This window comes from Garra rufa, chromosome 12 (assembly GCF_049309525.1).
Source record: "Garra rufa chromosome 12, GarRuf1.0, whole genome shotgun sequence".
In the NCBI taxonomy this organism is placed as follows: Eukaryota; Metazoa; Chordata; class Actinopteri; order Cypriniformes; family Cyprinidae; genus Garra; species Garra rufa.
The window spans coordinates 7868492-7892242 of NC_133372.1; positions in this window are offsets into that span (position 1 = coordinate 7868492).

The following is a 23751-nucleotide window of genomic DNA, read 5'->3' on the forward strand; positions in this document are numbered from 1 at the left end:
CCAGCCGTCCAGAGTCTCTGAAGTTCCCACCCAGCCTCCCTCTCCCGCCTCCACTCAAAGCAGCCAGTTCCTCAGCCCTGTCTCTGCTAGTGCCTGTCTGTCCCTCAGCTCTCCCTCAGGCTGCGCCATCCAGGATTGTGGACCCATCTCGGGACTCCCAGGCTCCAGCTCCGCCTAGGCAGGTCGATCCCCAGTCTCTACCTCCAGCCTCCGAGTCCTGGACTCCACCTCGGTCCTCCGACCCTTCGGCTCCGCCTTGGCTCCTGGCTCCCTCATCTCCACCGTGGCCCGTCATCCCACCAGCTCCACCGGGCTCCCTCGTCCCCCCGGCTCCGCCTTGGCTCCTGGCTCCCTCATCTCCACCGTGGCCCGTCATCCCACCAGCTCCACCGGGCTCCCTCGTCCCTCCGGCTCCGCCTTGGTCAGTCGTCGACCATCCGCCGCCTCGGGACTCCATTCCTCCGGCTTCGCCTTGTCACTCTGTCCCTCCGGCTCTGTCAGGCTCCTCCTTCCCTCCAGCTCCGCCTTTGTCCTCTGTCGCTCCGGCTCTGCTGCGGTCTTCCGGATCCACATCTCCGCCTCAGTCGCCTGAGCCATCAGCTCCGCCTTTGTCCTCTGTCGCTCCGGCTCTGCTGCGGTCTTCCGGATCCACATCTCCGCCTCAGTCGCCTGAGCCATCAGCTCCGCCTTGGCCCTCTGGAACCTCTGTGTCACCCTGGCCCTCCGTCTGCTCGGCTCCACCTGGGTCACCTCTGCCAGTAGCTCCGTCTCCATCGCTCGTCCCCAGGGTGTCATCTGCCATCTCTCCACCATGGCTCCTCCCTCCTTCGACTCCGCTCTGGGGCCTCGTCCGGGCTGGACTCTGGACTACCATCTGGCTCCTCCCTGCTCTGTCTGCCTCCTCTATCTCTGCTCTCCCCAGGTCCCTGTCCATGATGCGGCCCCCTGTTCCGCCCTGGAGGGCTCCTGCGCCTCCCAAACCACCCTGGAGGGCTCCTGTGCCTCCTGCTCCGCCCTGGAGGGCCGCTCCGCCTCCTGCTCCGCCCTGGAGGGCTCCTAAACCCCTTGCTCCGCCTTCGGCTCTGCCCTGGAGGGTTCCTGAATCTCCTGCTCTGCTCTGGAGGGACTTTGCCCAACCTGTTCTGCCTCAGTCTCCTGGCCCCCCCACCGCTCCCCTGGACTGTTTCTTCCTGTTTTTTGGAGCGTCTGGAAGCCGCCCCTTGGGGGGGGGGCTATGTCACACCCTCAGCACGTTCCCTCAGTCCCAATCACTGCACCACGCCCATCACCAGAGCTCTATCACCGTCACCTGCACCTGTAATCACCACTCCCTTCAAATACTCTCCCCAAACATTCACTCAGCGGCTGGTATCGAAGTTGCATAGATGTCTCTCTGTGGATCTTCTCCCCTTCCTGTTGTCTCTCCTGTGCTCCTCGTGGATTGCTCCGATGTTCTCCTGTGAAACACGTTAACCGTGTCAAAGGGAAGTGACTGTTGCTATCGCTACGATACTTATGAACTTGAACTCACCTGTGGTGTTGTGTTTGAAGATTCGACTACAGAGAACCTTATTCACCTGTTTGCACGTGTGTTGAACTGTGCACGTTTGTTAATAAATATCCTGAAAGATACTCACCTTCTTCCTTTGTGTGTGGTCGTGACAATCACGTTGCTTCTAGCATTTTTCGCAACACTTTAAAAGTGAAATATCCAGTGATTGGCAATTAAAGCAGGTTTGGTTTTCCCAGATGAATGGATGAACGTGAATTTGCCAACATTTTTGAGTTGGTTGTTCGGAAAGTTCGGAAATGAATTGTTCAGTGGTGCTGATCGTGTTTATTACCTACACTAAACCCAACCTTAAATCTAACCAACATTGTTAAAAAAGTTTACTATGTCTTAAAAAAGCCATAGTAGTATCAATCAATCAATCAATCAATCAATAATTTTATTCCGGTCCTCACAAACAAATTTTCACAAGATAAATACAAAAAAAAAATACATAGTTGCCGAAAAAGGTGTAGGCAGAAGCATTGCTTATTAAGCCTACCCTTTATACATCATTAACTGAATGGGCAAAGTTAATTAACACAAAATAAACAATATGACAAAAAACATTTCCCAAAATATACAAACATTAATCACATTTTTTTCTTTTCTTTTATTCCTTCGTTTTTCCCCTTTATCTTTCATTTAACAATACAACCACAATTTATTTATACGAAATCATATAACTTTTTATCACCTTATTTTTATACATTTTCTTAAATTGGCAAGGTGAGTTACATACTTTTAATTCCTTATCACATTTATTCCATAGATTTACCCCTATAACAGATAAACACTTTTTGCGTTAGTTCTTTCCCTCACTTTTTTAAATATATACAATCCTCTTAAATTATACTGACTTTCTCTTATTTTGAACAGCCTCTGAATACAATTTGGAAGTAAATTATGATATGCTTTGTACATTAACTGTAAAGTTTATAAGGAAACTAAATCTACACATTTTAATGCATGTAAATTGATAAACAGTTTATTAGTTGGTTCATAATAATCAACCCTTTTAACAATCCCTTTTAACAATCCTGCCGTCTCTGCTTAATATTAATAAAACGTAAAAAGTACAAAGAAAAAAATCACTCACTGCTCTTGAATAAAGGACTTTTTTAGTAATAATAAGAAACAAAGCATGTTTAATTCTTACAGTAAAAACGTTGTTTTATTTTACATTCAAATAATTGCATAATATTTTTGTATTAAGCTGTTAGACTACTAAAAGAAAAAAAAGAAAAAAAGCACTGTTTTTTTCATTTGTATCTTTTTTTCTGTTGTATTGCTATCTTTTAATTAATCACTAATGTAAAGTTTTGGACCTAGTCATAATTGTGTCAAATAATCGTGTTTACAATATTGACCCAAATAATCGTGATTATGATTTTTTGGCATAATCGAGCAGCCCTACACTATACATATAATCTGTTTGAAAAGCAATGAAAAGTGCATTCTATACAATAAAGGTTGAATAAAAGTCTTCTTCACTTTTTAAAGTCTTTAGCTTTTCATACAGTAAATCTTGAATACAAACATGACTGGTGTTCTACTGCTTCTGAGGTTTACTCTAGTTGGAAACTGCAGTAAATTATATGTAAAGGCACGTATTCCCAATGAGCCAAGGTTGCAACATCCTGTTTCTCTCTGAAATACGTCACATAACGGAAGAGCTAAACAAAAACAAGCCCTTCCATTAGCATGTGTAATTTGCGAAATGTAGCATCTGCCGAGTGTCTTTCGCTGTGATTGCCTGTCATTCTCTCAGTTGGGCTAATGTATTCAGAACACTGCAGGGCCAACCGCCGCTATCAAAGCTCCCCTATAAGTGGCTGTAATAACTGTAAAATTACATAGATAGCCTGAAACAATCTCTCAAATCACTGAAAAACTTTATTAAAACGATATCAAATCAAATTAGCCGCTCCACCTCCAAATGGATTCAATAGCAGGTTGTGGTGGCATTAATCTAAGCACGCTCCCAGGCACCACTGACAAAAACGTTATTAACACTGATGTCGGCGGTATGAAAATCTATTGGAGCTCATCAAAAGCTCCTGTCTTTCAATAATTCATAAGAAGAACAAAGTGGCTGAATTGCAAACGAGAGGTAAGTGTTTAATCGCCGGCGCGTTTATTTCTCTGGATATCTGGGTTTGCAGATGGACTGAAATCCAGGACGAGACCACATTTCATCTGCTCATAGCAGTAGATCACAAACATATCCTACACTTTATATTCTACCTCAGTGAGAGTCTCTAACTTCAGCTGGTACTGTACAGACTTGTTCGTTGCAGAGATAGTTCAAACTGCCTTGGGTGTGGAATAACTGGCAGCTTGGCACATTGTGCTGATCTTCCAGGTTGCACCAATTTCTTTCATCTCTCTCCACCCGAGCCCTCGAGTGTTTGATGTGAACTTAGCTCAGGAATAACTGCCTCTTTCTTCTGCTCAACCTGGGCCTGAAACAGACCTTTGTTGCTATCCTGGGAGGTTAACAATGCTGCGAGGGGCTAACGCTAATGAGAGCCTTTGATCCTGAGCTCTAATAAAGGGAGAAAATCGTGTGAGGGCACGAATCAATTGTGCAATCGAAATTCAAATCACATTTGGACACAAAGCTTCTCTTCCTGTGATAGAGGGTGAGTTTTATGCTTACTTTGAAGGAAGATGCTGAGGTATGCTCACAATATTAGATATGCTTATTTAGTGTGATTTATCCCTTTCTGGAAAAAGTTTTAACTGACTGAAAGTGACTGGCTTGGTGGGGTTTTGGACATGCTAAACCAAAGACTGCAATGTTTTTCAGCAGGGTTAAGTCTTTTAAATTACATTGGGTAGTTGCAGTTGACAACCTCCAGTGTAAAATGTGAAATACAGTATTCCAAGCCCCCAAGTATCCCCTTCTCTGTATTCAATTGGAGCGCCATAATGACACCTCAAAAGCTTTTACGAAGGTAGTGGTTCCATTTCCTAACAGCCCTGCACAATAAGTAATCGTGACGCCATTAAGTAATCCAGAGACTGCTCTCACCTGAGCTTAAGGAGACGTTTCATTCTTCACTTTGCCACCAACCACTTACAGTCGCGATTGGCAGATTCATCATTTCCAGCCATTACTGGATGCCATTGCCTGTTAGTCAAAAAAAAAAAAAGAGAAAATAGAGAAAGAGAAAAGGGAACCATATTTGACATGCATTGTAATGCATAATGCATATATCTGATATTTTAACATTTAAGTTTTTGTTTGTTGCACTTTTCTTTTTTTTTCTTTTTTTGACCCATCTGTTTATGAAAAAAATCTAAAGGCTTCTCTTTCAAAGGTTAGGATGCTTGTTGGAGATCGTATTTACATTTCAAGTATCAACTTTGTCTTGGATACTTCACCTAGAGTTTCTTATATAGACATGTTGCAGTCTTTGATATCCGAATGAGGCATTGCAGAGAACTCTTCCAAAACTCTAGAAATATGTGAGATTCTTCAGAACTATTTCTTAAAGGAACCGTATGTAGGATTGTGGCCTAAACTTAGCCTAGAATCTAGACGCGCCCCTAGCGGCAGCAAATTACATTTGCTTCCAAGGTCAGTCTAGTTACTCTCAATTCACTTAAAATTCCGAAAAATCCAAGATGTACCGGGCCAATCACGAGTCGGTGGGCGGGCTTAACATGATGACGACTGACCTGTGACCATAAGTTCCGTCAGACATGAATTCCTGGTTCTGTGAATTACGCGTGGAAAACTGAACAGTATTTATATAATTTTTTACTTTGGATACACAGCCACGTCCATCTGTCCTGAGCAGGAGCTCGTTACATGTGAACGCGCTGTGGTGTAGAATACGCAAACACCGGAAGCGATCTGTGGCGTGTATACGACACTCATTGTTCACATAGTGCACAGAGATTGTGGATATAGCGGCTATTCAAAATGGTAATTACTTGCGTTTATCCTGGTTGTTCAAACCCATTTAAAGCTAAAAGATTACGTTTTAAGATCCTGGACTTTTTCACCGATTTCCCCTTCCGGTGTTTGCGTATACTACATCAGAGCAGGGTGTAATTTGATTTGTCTGTGCATGTTTTTGTTTACTTTTAAAGGTTTAGTGCCCATCTATGTTTATTATTTGGCTGACAGACTGCACAGTGCACTGATTTTCGTTAAAAATCTCCGTCGCTCTGACTACGTCACCTGACAGACTAAGTCTCTGATTGGTTGTAGCGCTATCCTATTGCGTGGAGAGGAGTTTGAAAGACAACCGTTTATCCCACCCCTCCGGTTGAGCCCTGTCTATGGAGAGTGCCCAGACCCTACATTTATGTGGGTCTGGCTTGCCAGGCTAGCCAAAACTGGTACTGCAATCACTTTCAAAATACTGTAGAACGGTGTCTCCCCTCCCGCTCCCCCTTGACTCGAGGTTGCCAGCTAAGCTGTAGGGGTAGGCTGCAACAAGGAGCTTCAAGTGACGAGTCCTACACAGTAATTTGTTTTTCTTCTGTTAATTATGTTTATGCTTCACAAGAGATGTTTTGCGAAGTAATTATGTATCGCAAAAATTTACAGTTGGCGATTAGCCAAATATTTCGCAAAGATGTACTGTAATACCACATTTCAGTCGGAACATAGATTGTTTTCATACCCTGCTAGTGGTGCGATATAAATCTTTTTATGAACGCATTTAGTACTGCCGACCGTGGAAAATCCACTGTGTACGGAAGCAAAGTTAGCCAAACATAGATGAATCTTACTTGTCCAGGAGAAAATCAGCAACGTTGGCGTCAATCTTCAAATTCTTCTCCGTTTTCAGCCGTCTCCATCTTTCAAAGGCATCTCCTATACCAATCCTTGTTTTATTTCGGACTTTGTCACAACGTATTTCGGATTCATAACGAGGTCTTTTAGGTTTGTAACGTTATACATGTTTTATCCGACACCGTTCGTAGCTGTAACTAGAGCAGACAGAGCTGGCAACCCGTCTCACAAAACTCTACTGACTTCGTGATTGGTAGATAGCTGGAGGGTGGCGCCTCAGACCAAAACACAAAATGACAACAATAACATCAGTTGAGGGCTGCAACTCTCACTTTTAAATGACAATATCCTGGCCGGACCACTGTTGTCAGTGATATAAGTATTTGAAATGAACATGATTTCTTAATGTCTAGTGACATGTCAGGGCCATTTTATGATTAACTGACATAAATTTCTTACATACGGTTCCTTTAAGGATTCAATTCACTCCATTAAATGCTGTCTATATATTTGAGATATTAAAGAGATCTCATTTGTTTCTCCAAGGCAGCAATGAGATTCAGTGGAGTTCAAATGCAGATTTTCGTTAAAGATTTTTCTCTGATCATGATAAAGACATTTCAACAATGATCTCAAACGGGCTCAGCTTTGCCAAGATATCAAAGTCTGCAATCAAAATTCAAACATTTCTAATCAAAATCTACTAAAACCAAATTATACGACCCAAGATAGTCATATAAATTTGATAATCTTTCTGTAAATCCACAATTGTTTTTCTAAATTTTCAGATTTTTTTAAGGATTTTTTTTTTACAATTATATTTTTTATAACAACCATCTGACACAAAGTTGATACTTCAATCAATGTATTATAAACTACCAGTCTAAAGTTTTTGGACCGTAAGATTTTTTTGTTTTTTTAAGAAGTCTCTTCTACTCACCGAGCCTGCATTTATTTGATCCAAAATACAGCAAAAGCAGTAATATTGTGAACTATTTTTACTATTTAAAATAACTGCTTTCTATTTCAATATATTTTAAAATGCAATTTATTCCTGCAATCAAAACTAAATTTTCAGCATCATCAGTCTTCAGTCTTTAGTGTCACATGATCCTTCAGCAATCATTCTAAAATGCTGATTTGCTGTTAAAAAAACATCTATTATTATTATTATTATCAATATTTGAAACAGTTTTTATTTTTTTATCAAATTGATAAAAAAATGATGATATAGACATCTATAATGTCACAAAAGATTTCTCTTTCAAATAAATGCTGTTCTAAACTTTCTATTCATCAAAGAAACCTGAAAAAATGCTTTTGAGCAGCAAATCAGAATTTTAGAATGATTTCTGAGGATCATGTGACTGGAGTAATGATGCTTTGATCAGCTTTGAAATCATAGGAATAAACTACATTTGTATTTTTTTTTTTTTTTTTTTTTTGCTGTACTTTGGATCAAATAAATGCAGGCTTGGTGAGCAGAAGAGACTTGAAAAACACTAAAAATCTACTGTCCAAAAACTTTTGAATGGTTCACAAGAGTCACATTAAGTGCAATAACTCTTTGCACTTTTAATGAAAGAATACAAAAACTGGTACCACATGCATGTGCAGAACTGAATTTAATGAATGAACTTTACACAGTTATTAGCCTGGACTGAATCAACAGTGTGCTGAATAATGACACTGTTGTCTCTTTAGAGCTGCTTCACAGCAGAATTTATTTTCTCTCATATTTAAAGAAGTTTGCATCATTGATCCTGCTATTGTCCTGTTTATTGCTGTGAAGCTGCTGTGTAAAGAGCTATGGAAATAAAGGTGACTTGACTGATTAATGATGCACAATAACAGCAGAGCCATTGATTAAGAAAGCAAATAGGGTCAGTTTTTATTTCATGTCCCCTTTTAAGGATTTATGTATTTATGCAATGACATCTGTGCATCTGCAATTTGACAAAAGCATTAATTACTTATTATTCTCATGTAATCATAAATGAAGCAAAGCTCTCAAAAGTGCTACCATATTCAGAACAATTAGCCCTCGCCAAAGCTTCACTAAAATCTCATTAACCACAAGCTCACCCGCCAATAATTCCATGCCAGGAAAGCTCGGTCGAATAATCAATAATGGGAAAGTCCACTTTCATCTCGGCTGGGTGATGGGCCGGACAGAGAAAGGCCGTGCGTGAATGAGTGAGGGAGCGAGTGAGTGAATGAGTGCGGGGTAGATGGAGGGCCTATTGTGTCCGTGGCCCGGAGAGCGCGGCATGGTCAGAGCTTACACCCATCTGATGAGTCTTAAAGCAGATGAATAATGTATTCCCCATCAATGCGAAGAAAAGGTGCAGGGCTTCAGGCCATGTCTAAGCCCCTATTCATGCACCAACCCAGACACAAAGACACGGAGGACCCGTCTGTGGGAGCCCGTCCGGAGGAATCCACAATGAGAGCATCTCCGTTGCAAATCCTCCACTTTGATACTCTGGCTTTTCAAATAAAAAGTGTATCATAATCAAGGGTGGAGGTTTGGGTTTGAAATCTTAGCAAACTATGCAAATGATTATTATCAAACTATACAAATAATATACAGCTTATCAGCTAAAAAGAGACTAAAAAAGTCCAAAAAAGATTTTAAAAATCCAAGTGTACTACACAATTTAGCACTACGAATGAAGCTTAAGATCTAGAAATGCATCATGGAATTAGCGTTCAGCACTAATTTTGTGGGCGTGTTTGCTCCGTTAACTGATTTGCATAATTCCATTAGTGAATTGGGCACTAAAACGGCACAGACAGCGTGTGCAAATACACAGCGCTATCAGCAGCCACCATTATATTCTTAGTGGATTCTTCCCTTAGTAGTATCTGTCAAACAGAAGTGGTGTTTTAGATATTATCATACATGGTAATAACATAGCTCTGTAGTACCATTTATATGTCATGGCATATGAATATGGTAATCGTGACATAAATCATGGCATAAATCTAATTCCAATAGTATTCTGCTCTGATTATATCACTGACGCTGATGGTGCTGCCACAGTGAATTTTTTTTGTAAGGGTGAATGTAACCTGCTACATGCAAAAAGAGAAATGTAGGCCTAAATTAAAGGTGTTTGAATTGCACATAGAATTTTGATTACAGTGTCAACAGTTTTTTTTTAAAGAAAAATTATGCATTAATTAATTATGCGGGGGTGAAAACTTTTGGAATTTGAAGATCAGGGGAAAATTTAACTTATTTTGTCTTCTGGGAAACATGCAAGTGTCTTCTGTAGCTTCTGAAGGGCAGTACTAAATGAAAAAAATATGATATTTAGACAAAATAAGAAAAATGTACACATCTGCATTCTGTTCAAAAGTTTTCACCCCCCGGCTCTTAATGCATCATTTTTCCTTCTGGAGCATCAGTGAATGTTTGAAACTTTCTGTAACAGTTGCATTTGAGTCCCTCAGTTGTCCTCAGTCTGAAAAGATGGATCTCAAAATCATACAGTCATTGTCGGAAAGGGCTCAAATACACAAAAATGCTGAAAAACCACAGAATTTGAGAGAACTGAGGGATTTTTCTGAAGAACAGTTTAACTGTTTAGGACAACCAAGGGACTCATGAACAACTATCACTAAACAAAAAAACACAGCTCTGGATCATTCAATTTATAAGTTGAACTATTATTTTCTTTTGTGGACTATATGTAAACATCTTTAATGTGAAATATCTTATTCAGGTCAGTACTAAATAAACAATAACATGCATTTTGTATGATCCCTTATTTTGGTCAAATAATTAACATTTTTCAGATTCTGCAATGTGCATGTAAACTTTTGACTTCAACTGTATTTGTCGAAATCTGCAACTGTAACAGTACCAAAAAACAATATATTTATTTAATTTGTTTTCAATTAACAGATTTATGCAAGAAGAAAATGCAAAACCTTTGTATGGAATGGAAATACATTTGCAATTCAAACACATAAATCTTTGTAATTTTTTTTAGGACACTGGTTATTTTACAATTTTATGTTGCACTTTTGGTGTCGTAATCTGAAGTCCAAACAGAAAGGTGTGTTGTGGGAGACAGAGGTTTTGCAGCCTGACAGACTCTTCACATAAAGCCTCCGTGTGAATGAGACGAGATTAGCAGAAGAAAGCGAAAACATTGCTCCGCTCTGCAACACGCTGAGAGGAAGAAAGGGGGCCTCTGCTCTCTCTAAGCTTCCGTGGAATAAAGATGTCTGGGTCCGTTCCATGTTATTGATTGGAGAATGTTTGGGAGAACAAAGGGCTAAGTCCTGGGGATGCTGAAGGCGGCACTACTGCCATTAAACTTTAAAATGCTCTCTTTGGTTTTGTTCAGCTTCGTGAGAGGACACGTAGTGCTCCTGACTACATGACCCAAGGCAAATTTGAACTTCACCAGTAAATAACATTTAATGGAGGTGAGCTGGTCGGTTCCCATCTCCAGACACACACTGTCTGACTTCATCAAGAATACACCTAAAAAAGGGAATGACGAAAAGAATAACAAGAAAGAGTGACGTTTTTATGTGATGGGATTTCACTGAATTAAATCATTCTTTTCTTTTAACCTCAAATCAACTTAGAGCATGTGATGTGAAAGCAACCAACTAGAAAAAAATGCTGAATAACTAAAGGCACAAAAGTAAAGATGTGTCAGAACTGCTAAACTTTTGCAAGAAAAAAAAAACTACCTGCATGTCAATATTTACTCTGATGCAAATTGTAATGTGACATCTATGACATGTAAATTAACCAAAATTTAAATTAAATTTTTTATTTAATTTAATTTAATTAAAAAAAAAAAATTAAAAGTGCATGAAATCCTAATGACTGTTTGGGAACAACAACATTTAAATAAGACAGTAAGTCCCCCAAATTATTGATCTGTCTATAAACCAAACACTACAAAAAATACAAATGGGTTAACTGCTGGCAGACATAATTCATATTAACATCCGCTCAAACATTATCGTCATCAGATTTTAGTAATCAGGTGTCTTCAGCGTCGTGTTTATGCTCGTTAAGCCGTTGTATCACACCAGACATACATCTCAGACTCACTTCCAATTACGTCATTAACAACTAGTTCAGAGGTTCTCAACCTCGGGGTCATGACCCCACGTGGGGTCACCAGAAATGCAGACAGGGTCGTGGGAGATTTCTTTGAACCATATCTGATTCATGGTATTTTTGGGGGCATAATTTTATGTTTGTAGCCTGCTGTGTTTTGATATAAATTCAACATTTTTGAAATATAACTGAAGAAGAAGAATGCTTTTCTAATTTAAAACTACACATTACACATATACTGTATTTATGTGTATACACACATACATACTCAAAGCTTTAAGTTCCTGTTTTCACCAAATTGTTAAAAGATTTCATGAAAATTAAGTTTAAATACACCTTCCAGAATCTGCAAAATGTTAATTATTATACAAAATAAGAGGGTTCGTTCAAAATACATGTTTTTTTTTTTATTTAGCACTAGCCTGAATAATATTTTATTTTTTTTTTTATTTTTTTTTTTTTTAACCTTTATTTATCCAGGTAAACTGTTTGAGAACCACTTCTCATTTACAAACATGACCTGGCCAAGAGGCTACAGGAATCAATAGGGACATACTGTACAACTATACATAGTCAAACACATGACACACATAGAACAAGCAATTGAATTAAAAAAGGTAAACAACAAAGAAAAAAGAAAAAGAATAAAGTGCTTAAATATGTTTCATAATTGTCAGCAGGAACAAGAGTCAACTATGTAATTTTGGAGGTTTTGCTTAAAGGAGGCGATTGGGATCAGAGATGTAAGTTTCAGGGTATTTTGTAGTATCTTCCAGTCGTGTACTGCAGCAAAGCGGAAGGCATTACGTCCAACGATAGTAGAAGTAGGGGGGGTACTAAATTTAATCAAATTACTTGATCTTGCCTGATAGGCGTTATGAGCAGCATGAAAAAGGGATGACAAATAGAGAGGTGTCTTGCCCAGGATCGTCTTGTATATGAAGAGAAACCAGTGATGGAGCCGCCGGGTATGAAGGGAGGGCCAGCCCACCAGTTTATACAGGTCACAGTGATGAGTGTGAAAGGGTGCATTAGTGGCAAAACGGATGGCTGAATGATAGAGTGTGTCAAGTTTTTTTAGGGCTGTGTTTGGTGCCATTCTATAGATAATATCGCCATAGTCCAAAATTGGCAGTACTGTCATCTTAACGAGAGTGCATTTGGTAGCATAAGTAAAGGAAGCTTTATTGCGGAAAAGAAAGGCTAGTCTAGCTTTAACTTTTGTTTGAAGGTTATTGATGTGTGTAATAAATGACAGGGATGAATCCAACCAGATACCTAGATATTTATATTTTTTGACATACTCCAGTTCCATACCGTTCATGCAGGTGATTGTAAGTGGAGTCACGGTGACTGGTTTTCGGCTAAAAAGGATACATTTTGTCTTACTGGTGTTAATACGGAGGTGGAGATTGTCAAAGAACTGCTCTATAGAGGTGAAGCTGAGTTTAAGACTGGAAGCCGCAGAATTGGGAGAGGAACCAACTGAGTACAAAATGGTATCATCTGCATAAAGATGAATCCTGTAGGTGCCAGCAGCTCTGGCTATATCATTGATGTAAATAGAAAAAAGGGTTGGGCCTAGGATGGAGCCTTGAGGCACACCTTTAGAGATATTAAGCGGGTCTGATATAATGTTTTCAACCTTCAGTTGCTGGGCACGGTTGGTGAGATAATTGGCAAACCAAGCACAGCTAGAGGAGGACAGACCAATACTGGAAAGCTTATGTAAGAGGATCCTATGATCGACAGAGTCAAAGGCCTTGGCGAGGTCTATAAAGTTCTTCAGAAAATCCTTCAGGTCCCACAAAATTCTTTGGTTTTTCAGCATTTTTGTGTGTTTGATCCCTTTTCAGCAATGACTGTATGATTTTGAGATCCACCTTTTCACACTGAGGACAACTGAGGGACTCATATGCAACTATTACAGAAGGTTCAAATGCTGATGCTCCAGAAGGAAACACGATGAATTAAGAATTTGAAGATCAGGGTATATTTAACTTATTTTGTTTTCTGGGAAGCATGTAAGTATCGTCTGTAGCTTCTGAAGGGCAGTAATACATGAAAAAAGTACATTTACAAGTATATTTTATTTATTTATTTTATTATTATTATTATTATTTATTTTTTTTTTCAAAAGTTTACACCCCTGACTCTGGCTCTTAATGTGTTGTGTAAAATAATAACATTTTGCAGATTCTGAGTAATGTATGAAGTCGAGCTAGTGCAAGATGGCCATTTGTGGTTTTATATATATATATATATATATATATATATATATATATATTTTTTTTTTTTTTTTTTTTTTTTTTTTTTTTTTAGAAAATTACTGGTCGTTTTGCTATATAAGACCCTTATTTCTCGGCTGGGATCATGTAGGGCCCTTTAAAGCTGCATTGAAACTGCAATTTGGACCTTCAACCCACGTGTGCACCAATGTGAGGCGGGAACATAATTCCTCACTCCAGCAACCTGTCACTCATATGAGATCGCAGCATTTAGCAAACAATGATCCAATGTTCAATTCAATTCCAATTGGACAAAATCATTCTTTCTTGTTCAAGAAGTTGTTTCACCTGGCTACACGTCAGATTAGGGAAGACAATCACAATTCCCATTTCATCCTGACTTTAAGATCATGAAGCAGATCAATGTTCATTAACCCAGTATAACATACAGACCCAATCCCTTACTGTTGAAAGCACTATAATTTGGGGGCATTTACAGTAAGCGCCCCAGGGCTCTTCCTCAGTGTGTAAGACTGTGCAGCTGTGGCCTCCCTCGTGATGGCTGTTTCTAAAGGGACTTGGCGCTTACGGCTATGCTAATCACAGGCTGCAAATGGCTCTTTGACTCACCGGTGCTAAGTGTGTCAAACGCACCACTTTCCAGCAATAGCATGGTAAAATAAGAGATATGTATGAAAGAAATGAATATATAACCAGAGAGAGGTGGGGTGAGGGTGGATGTGGCTTGATTAGTTGACCTACATTTTTAAATTATCTCCTGTTTTGGGCATTAAATAAACTAAGCATAGTAGTATAATCAAGTGCCGCCATTGTGTGGTGCGCCCATGTAGGGCAATTGAACTTGCTGGGGTGGATTGAAATCAGGTCGTTCCTGGGGGCTAGTAGTAATGAACTTCGTCGTTGTTCGTGGCTCTTTGAGGTTTGCCTGACCTAAGATTAATTCCATGTGGGACTGAGTGATCTCAAAGACTCCATTGATCTTGACATTTTGTACAGAAAAAGTCTTAGCTCTCTCATCTTGCATGTAGTGCAAGGATGTAGTTCAATGTTTAAGACTGGGAGAAGTTTAAGAATCTGGGATTGAAGAGTCTGTATGGAATATCGAGACAGCTTGACCACCTCAAATTCTGTAGGTTACACCTTTGATATAGTGGCTCTGTTTCAAAACCCTTTTGAAAAATTAGTGCAATCTGCCTAGTATTGTTTGATACACAAGACACTGCATAAGACATGAGCACAACAGTCTAACGGCAGTCTAGAGCATGTTCTAGTGTTGTTCTATGTTTCTATTGAAAAATTAAAAAACTGGAAATGCAGTCCAGCAGAATGCAATAACATGTTGGGCGATTTTGCAAACAGCTCCTCATGCTGCCTACCATTATTAATGTTGCAGTCATTCTAGAATGATGCAGTGAGGAAAAATGTATTTGATCCCTTGCTGATTTTGTATGTTTGCCCACTGAAAAAGAAATGATCAATCTATAATTGTAATGGTAGGTTTATTCGAACCTACCGAGTGAGAGACAGAATAAGGGTTCCTCCTTAGCAGAAAAACAGCCCCAAAGCATTATGCTTCCACCTCCATGATTAACAGTGGGGATGGTGTTCTTGGGGGCATAGGCAGCATTCCTCCTCCTCCAAACAGTTGAGTTGATATCAAAGAGCTCAATTTTGGTCTCATCTGACCACAACACTTTCACCCAGTTCTCCTCTGAATCATTCAGATGTTCAGATAGGCATGTACATGTGCTTTCTCGGTCAGGGGGACCTTGCGGGCGCTGCAGGATTTCAGTCCTTCATGGCGTAGTGTGTTACCAATTGTTTTCTTGGTGATTTTGGTCCCAGCTGCCTTGAGATCATTAACAAGATCCTCCTGTGTAGTTCTGAGCTGATTCCTCGCTGTTCTCATCAACATTGAAACATGATTGCTTCTGTGGACAAGTGTCTTTTATACAAGTAACAAGCTGAGATTAGGAGCACTCCCTTTAAGAGAAACAGCTTAGCTCGTTATCTGTATAAAAGACACCTGGGAGCCAGAAATCTTGCTGATCGATAAGGGATTAAATGCTTATTTCACTCAAATGCAAATTGATTTATAACTTTTTTGAAATGCATTTTTCTTGATTTTTTTTTTTTTTTTTTTTGTTCTTATTCTGTCTCTCACTGTTCAAATAAACCTACCATTAAAATTACAGACTGATCATTTCTTTGTCAGTGGGCAAATGTACAAAATCAGCAGGGGATCATATTTTTTATTTCTCTCACTGTATGTAGGCAGCTCACTAGGTTTTGGAACAGAGGCGGTATCTTGCAGTTTACATCTAACAGCTACAGTATAAAAATGACTGCTGTTTACTTCAATCTCACTTCCGAATGCAAATCAAAAGTGAGGCAGCGAGCCAGGAACAGGACGTCAGAAGGTGATGGTGTGATCAGGTGTCCATATGTAATGGCTATACTGTTATAATCAGTAGTTTTGAATAATATCACGTCTCCCCACATTCCTGCAATTTAGTCATAATCTAGGAAGGGTATCCCATAAATCCTAGTGCCAAATGCAAAGCAGCAGAGCAGGACGCTCTGATGGATGGGCCTGTCTGCAGGTGGAGGAGTGCCCTTACCTTGCTAATGCCACGCATGGAGAATATATCTCAATATATTAGAGGCCGCATATATGCATACATACATTCTGCACCAGCCTGACCCTCCTCCAGTGGACACGGTGAATGGCAGGAAGCCATATAATAAAATTTAAATATGTGCATGCAGGAAACATTACATTTGCGTATAGAGAGAACAATAAGAGCTAGTGCATAGCACTGTCTGTATGGGATACATTTTCTAAACAATGTCTAAACAATACGTTTTTTACATATGATTTTACATTTTACATATGTCATTTCATATATTCACTTTAATATATACAGTCAAACCAAAAATTATTCAGACAGCAGATATAATTTTAGATTTTTTTACTGGTGGGTGCAGGACAATATAATTAATTTATGTGATACCCACAAATTTTTCATACAGTGGACTACCAGTAAAACTGATAAAAAAAAAAAATTCTTTAGTTGCTAATATGACCTTTTTTCTAACCAGTTTCTTCACTGCAAATTCTAAGATGACTCATTCTCTTTCACTTCCAATAGCTGTACATTTAACAGTAATTGCATGTAATGTCCCATTAGATCATTAGTTAACCAATAACCAATTAACAGGCCTTTACCATTAAAATTACCATACTTTTTTACAGACTTGCTTCAGGCTGGGTTGAAACATATGTGGTTAATATTAATGTGTGAGCATCTATTGGATGAATGCAGGTGTTAAAGAATAATTTATATGGTCCCACTTTATATTAGGTGGCCTTAACTACTATGTACTTTCATCAAAAATAAGTCAAATGTATTTATGTTCATATTCTATTACAAAACACTTTGGGTGGAATATGGGTAAGGTTATGGACAGGTTTGGTTAACAGTGGAATTATAAATGTAATTACGGATGTAATTACATGCAGGCATTTTTTCAAATAAGTACAAATAAGTACATATGTACACAATACGTGCTTTGTATCAAATGATTAATTTAAATTTACATAGTAGTCAAGGCCACCTAATATCTGATCAATTACACAATTAAAACATTATGCATAAGGGAAAGAATTAATTAAGGTGCAAATCCTACCTGACTGATATACGCTGCTACAACAGTTGCCATTCTGAGCAGTCTGTGGTTACATTCTCCTCGCTGATTCAGTTATTTTCTTTAAATCAATTGGATGCCATTTTACCTCGAAAGCTGGCAAAAGGTCTAAATTCATTATGAAGGTGCAACGACATTTAGCTTTAGTTACGGCATTCAGTGAAGGTCACAACAAATAATATTAATAATATACCATTTTATATTGTTTTCCTATCTGCAATGGATTCGATTTTTCAACAAATGCCCACTTACACATGATAAAAGTAGGTGGAGACCAGCATCTGTGAAGCTCCAAAAGGTACAAAAACACAAGCCTTCAGAAGCTACATGAAGAAAAGGTGCAAACCACCATTATTAGTTTAGAAAAAGCAGCTCAAGGATTCTAAAAGTGACTCATTTTGTGTTCAAAAAGAAAGCCATACAGGATTTAAAGGGGTCATCAGATGCCCATTTTCTAGTTGATATGATTTTTTAGGATCTTAATGAAAAGTCTATAACATACTTTGGTTAAAATTTCTCAATGGTAGTGTAAAAAACACTCTTTTTACCTTGTCAAAATCAGCCCCTTTTAGAGTGAGCTATTCTGTTGCATGTTCCTTTAAATGCTAATGAGCTACTTTAGCCGCATTGAGCAGCGTTTAGCTGTGAAACTTGCTAACTAACACATTATTAAGAAAGGCCATTTGCAAAGATGCATAAAAAACCCTTATACTCATATCTGCTGTGGGTGAAGCTGCATCACAAATGATTCGCACAAACATAGACGCATATGTAGATCGGGATCGGCGCTTTCCTTTCAAAAACGAAAGTAATGTTAATCCTTTGCGTCTTCAGCAGCTCATATGTCGGGAGTAAATTACGACTGCTATGTTCATTACAACAGAACACCTCAATCGTTCAATCGGAGACATTCTTGTCTTCCCCTGCACCCAAGTCGAAATAATGGCGATCGGAGTCAGACTGTTTCGCACAGGCAAGAAACTGAGAATGACCTGATTTTAAAAAGGGGATATTACTTTTAAAGATTAAAAAAATACCACTGGGGGGATTTTTATCATTGCAGGGTGTTTGTGTACACAAATTGCCAACACACATTAATGTTCAAACAACATGTAAAAGTGAGTTTTGCATCCGATGCCCCCTTTAAAAGACATGAGGGTGACTAACAAATGACAGAATTCTCATTTTAAGATGAACTAGCCCTATAACCTTCTCAAGGAAAACTAGTTCTGTCTGAATAGGGCTTACAGTGTGTGGCATTATAGGAGCGCATGCAGGATAGAGGACTGGTCCAAAAAGACAGGGTGAGAAAATGGAGGGAGAAAGATAAGTGTAAAAGGGCATCGCAATCCATTTTGCTCTTCTTCATCTCTTTCTCCTCCTCTGCCTCCCCGGTGGCAGTGTGCCAGAGGGTGAGAATGGACTGCAGCCTGTGGAAAAGGGATAATTTGTACCTTCCCTATGAATGAGGAGGACAGGCAAATTACCCAGTGAATAAGGACTGCCTGTGGATCGCTGTGTCAAAGGCACGGGAATAATTATCGGCCACCGAAGAGCATTCATACGGAAGGACAATGGCGAAATGGATGTGTGGGTCCCGGGTGCGCGAGCGCGCGCGGCTTTCGAGTGGCACTCACAACAAGGCAAATGGATCCTGCCAATAATCCTGGCAAGATATCTGAATTCAGACACATTATAGCAGCTGGACAGTATTAGAGCAGCTCTTTAGGTTACAAGGCGAAGGAGAGTGCAGGAGGGAAGAGCGAGGAGAAAGAGGGGAGAGAAGAATGCTCTGAAAAGCCTCTATTAGATTTGAATAGGTGGGGGTTTGTATGCCGGGCCACGGTCTGTTTTGTAGGTGTGCCACAAAGAAAGCAGAGGTTAGTCTATTAGTGCCCGAGGTCTTTATTGCCACGACCACCTCCACCCATACAGCAGGCGGGCGAGGGGTAACGAACGGTCACCGCCGGAGAGCCTGAAGTGGGGCAGAAGGATCTGGGAGAAACGCATTTCAAGATAGGACACCTGGGGGGTCACGACCAATTCTGCTTCCGTCTATAAAACATGTTGTATATAAACAGGGGCTATAGAAAAGGGCTAACAATTCTAATGCCACTCACCCCCCGTCGCTCCGCTGTGTTTACAATGACGCTGAATGCAAGTGGAGACTCGAATGCAGACGGAGGACTGGTGGGCCGGAAGGTCTCATCCTTGGAGCTTGTTTTGGGCAAGCTTTTGCCTTTGTTTAAAGCTCTGGGGATAAACACAATTAGAGAATGCGCCACTTGACGGAGTTGAAAGGTGTCACACGCAGATGTTTCATATTCAAGGCTGGATATTGAAAATTCGAGTTCTGATTCACAATCTTTGACCTTGCAAATCTGAATGGGATGCTGGCAGCACAAAAGAAGCAGGAAGTACCGTGCGGCGAGAGTGACACAGATGGGCGCTGGTTACAGGGAGCCGTGTAAGGTTAACAGAAAAAGTTGCTCTACGCATCGGGTGTGAAAATCAACAGCTAAAACACTTATACATATTCAACATAGGGAAGTACAGGCCTAGCCTTCCACTGAAATAAATATTCTGCTAATGTTTACTCACCCTTGTGTCCATCCAAACACTGGAGATGTTTTGCAGAGCATTCGCTCGTTCATATGTAACAAAAGTAGCCATATGACGCTGTATCTCAAGTCTTACAAAGCTGTACAACACAGGTGTGAATAAGATTTGAGGGCAATGTTGGAAAAAAAAGTGAAATGCAAAACAAGTAGTGTTTTCAAACAGATTTTCATTGAGGGTGCAAAAAAATCAAAATCAAATATTTAGAAAATTTCCTATAAAGTTGTCCAAATGTAAGTTCTTAGAAATGCATATTACTAATCAAAAATTAAGTTTTTATATATTTACAGTAGGAAATTTACAAAATACCTTCCTAGACCATAATCTTTACTTAATATCCTAATGATTTTTGGTGATAATTTTGACCCATACAATTTATTTTTGGCTTTACCTGTGCTACTTAAGACTGGTTTTATGATCCAGGGTCACAAATGGCTTACTTTTATTTTCAAAATTAACTTACCATCCTATCAAGTTTTTACAAATATTCTTCCAACCAGAAATGCGTTTGACTGATATTGAAGTTGTAAAGTTACGTTAAAGTCAATGAAGTCAAAATGTACAATTCTTGATGGGATGTTGAAGTATATATTCAAAACAATTTTAGAAATGATTATCCATGCACATAATGTAAAAAAATGTGTTTCCTTAGGATTTAAAAGACACTTAATATTCACTAATATTATCAATTCACTATGCAGTTCACAGACAATTAACGACACTATTGGATAAGAACAAAACTTAAACTACATTGAGTTGCATAATGACATTTGTCTTCTGTGGAGCTGCTTTATAAAAAAAATTCATAATTAATGAACTGCAGTATTGATGCTGTTATTGAACTGAATTGAATCGACACTAAACTGACTTAAACTGATTACTGCTTATAGTTAAATTAAGCTCTGTTCCTAATTTGATTAACTTTGCACTATTATTGAACTAAACTGAGTCACCATTGAACTGACCTTAGCTGAATAATGACACTAGTATTATGTCTGTTTAAGAAGCTGTTTCACTCATATAAATCACTAGAGGCAAGAAAAGATTTGCTATTTCTCTTTCATGCCGACCTAAACACTCACATGCAAAAGCAAATGCACATCCAAACAAACATGTACCACAAACCCATGGTTTGCTAGATGGAGGATTGAGCTGTAAAGCATATAAAACCCACCGATTTCCCTTATTTTTTCTTCTCTACATGCACATGTCCAAAACATGACAGCGCCTCTGGCCCGCTCTCTGACAGGAGAATACTGTTCCTTTTCTCCCATGGTCTGTCACCACACACTCATACATACACAACAGACACTCACACATAAACACACACAGTGGTCACAGAGAGGTTAGATGCAGGCCAGCCGCTTCTGTTATTCCTCCATGTCATCCAGGAGGCCATTTCAGAGCCATAGACATGAGTTTCCTAACCCCTCCAACAGGTCAAAGCTGAAAGGACAAACACACACACATACACACACAGTAAGGATATAACACAGCTCCGAATCTGTAAAAACAACATATGAAAGGTGCTTAGACAGAGTTATGTGGCCTATAAATATCACTTCCGGGTGCATTCATACTGTGTGGCTGCTTAAGTCAGACACAGGTTAAGGGTTTGCTGTCTATTTAAAATAAGGTGCTCCAGTAGGTGGCAGCAAGGGACTGTTGTCATTGAATCATTTGTTCAACCGATTCATTCAAGACCACTGACTGATTTATGAATGAATGACTTATGAATGCTTCAGTGATTCATTCATTCATTCAATCGATTCGTTCAAAACACTGATATATTCATTTGCTTTAACATTAGCTTTGTTTTGAACTATTTTCATAGGTTGAGTTAAAACTGACAAATTTTCCTGCCAGTTTTCTTTGTAAAATGTTAATAACCTTAGGAAATATTAGTGAGTTATCTGCTTAAATGTAGCATACAAGCAATATCTTACAATAGTCCTGTCTCCAGTAACTTTGCAAAAATGTTTATGCTGGTTCTAACATGAAGTTTTCAAATTAGTATGCTTGAGTAGTAGCTTAAAAAGGATGAAGGTCTATATCTAAGTAAAACTCTTAAATCTTATTTATTATACACTGATTGTTTACATTATAATAAGAAAAATAACAGGAGGTAGATTAACTTCTTGAACTATACTGTTTAATTTGATATTATCATAGAGATTTCAGTCATTTTTATCAAACAGATATCTGTTTCAGAGTGAAATAAACCAACAAATACAACCAACATCACAAAATCTATAAAGTTCAGTATGTACTGATGTTTATGATGTTGTCTTCCCTCCAAAATAATGTCACTTCCTGGAGAATGATGTCATGAAGGAAGTGGCCTACACTATTTAGTTATGTTTAAAACTGGAACAAAATAAAAGTGTTTTTATTTTAAAAAGGAGATTAAATTATTCAAAATTAACCTCTATGTTTACTGAATTGAGATATGTTTAATATTGTATGCATTAGGCAATATTAAGACAAATATGATAAGGAAATAAAAATGGTGTTTTCATAGTGTTTTCACAACACGTCATCAATCGGCCATATTGGCGGCACTGAACGTAAACAGTGCCACAGATAGAAAAGAAACTTGCATATTTTGCTGATTATTGCTGTTGAAAATAGTCAATTATTGTCATGTTTTGGGCTGGACTAATCGGTCGGACTGGGAAAAACATTTACAGTTCTATAGACTGCCAAAAGTTATAACAAATCCAGGAGAACAGTGCAAAAACCGCAAGAATCTTGACAACATTCGTGTTTGTGCTTATCAACTTGGTCAGGTAGGTGAAATATTAGGCTAATATCTTAATAATGCTGCTTGTACGTATCTTTATCACCTATTAACTTCAGTTTCCCTAGGCTGGTTGGCTGGTCTTAGCTGGTTTAGCTAGTCTTAGCTGGTTTAAGCTTGAAGTAGCTTTTTTTAGGTGGTCTCCCAGCCTGACCATCTAAGACCAACCTGACCAGCCTGGCCAGGCTGGGAAAGTGGCCAAAACCCCTCTAAAACCAGCCTGCTGACCAGCTATGATCAGCTAAAGTCAACCTGGTTGACCAGCTAAAACCAGCCAACCAGCCTAGGCTGGTTTTAGCTGTTTGTTTGTTTGTTTTTCAGCAGGGTTGTCAAAATATTGTGCCCCTTCCTGCTTACTAAGTCCTTCTCTATATGATTTAGCAGCTTCCACACAGTTTTTCTGTAGTTTAGACAGCATAAATAAGCAGAACAACGTATTCAGTAGTACATTAACCTTGGAATCTATGCTGTTGTTTACATCCAAGTATCACCAATATGGCCTTGCATCTGGGTTACTGACTAAATCGTGACGTAAGTGCAAACCCTCTATACTGGAACAGCATTTTCTAGTAAATTAAATATACTTTATCACATAGTTTAGCCTTGTTACTGCAGATACTGATAAATTTAGAATTTAATCATAAAACCAAACACTGTTGAAAAAAACTGCATATGCTGGTTAGGTAGGTTTTGATGCTGGGATGCTGGTTTTAGCTGGTTTATGCTGGTGCTTTGCTGGTTTATTCTGGTCCTTAGCTGGTTTATGCTGGTCTCTTGCTTAAACCAGCATCAAAACCTACCTAACAGGCATATGCTGTTTTTTTTCAAAAGGGAAGTAGTGAAACTATTATGACTACTACTTCTACTTCTAATTTTATTAACTATAAAGTAAGGTAATAAGGACTTCAGTAGTGTTATGGGTTATGTATAGCATGGCCATGCCTTGTTTGTCTTGTTCTGAAACTGCTTTGTTAT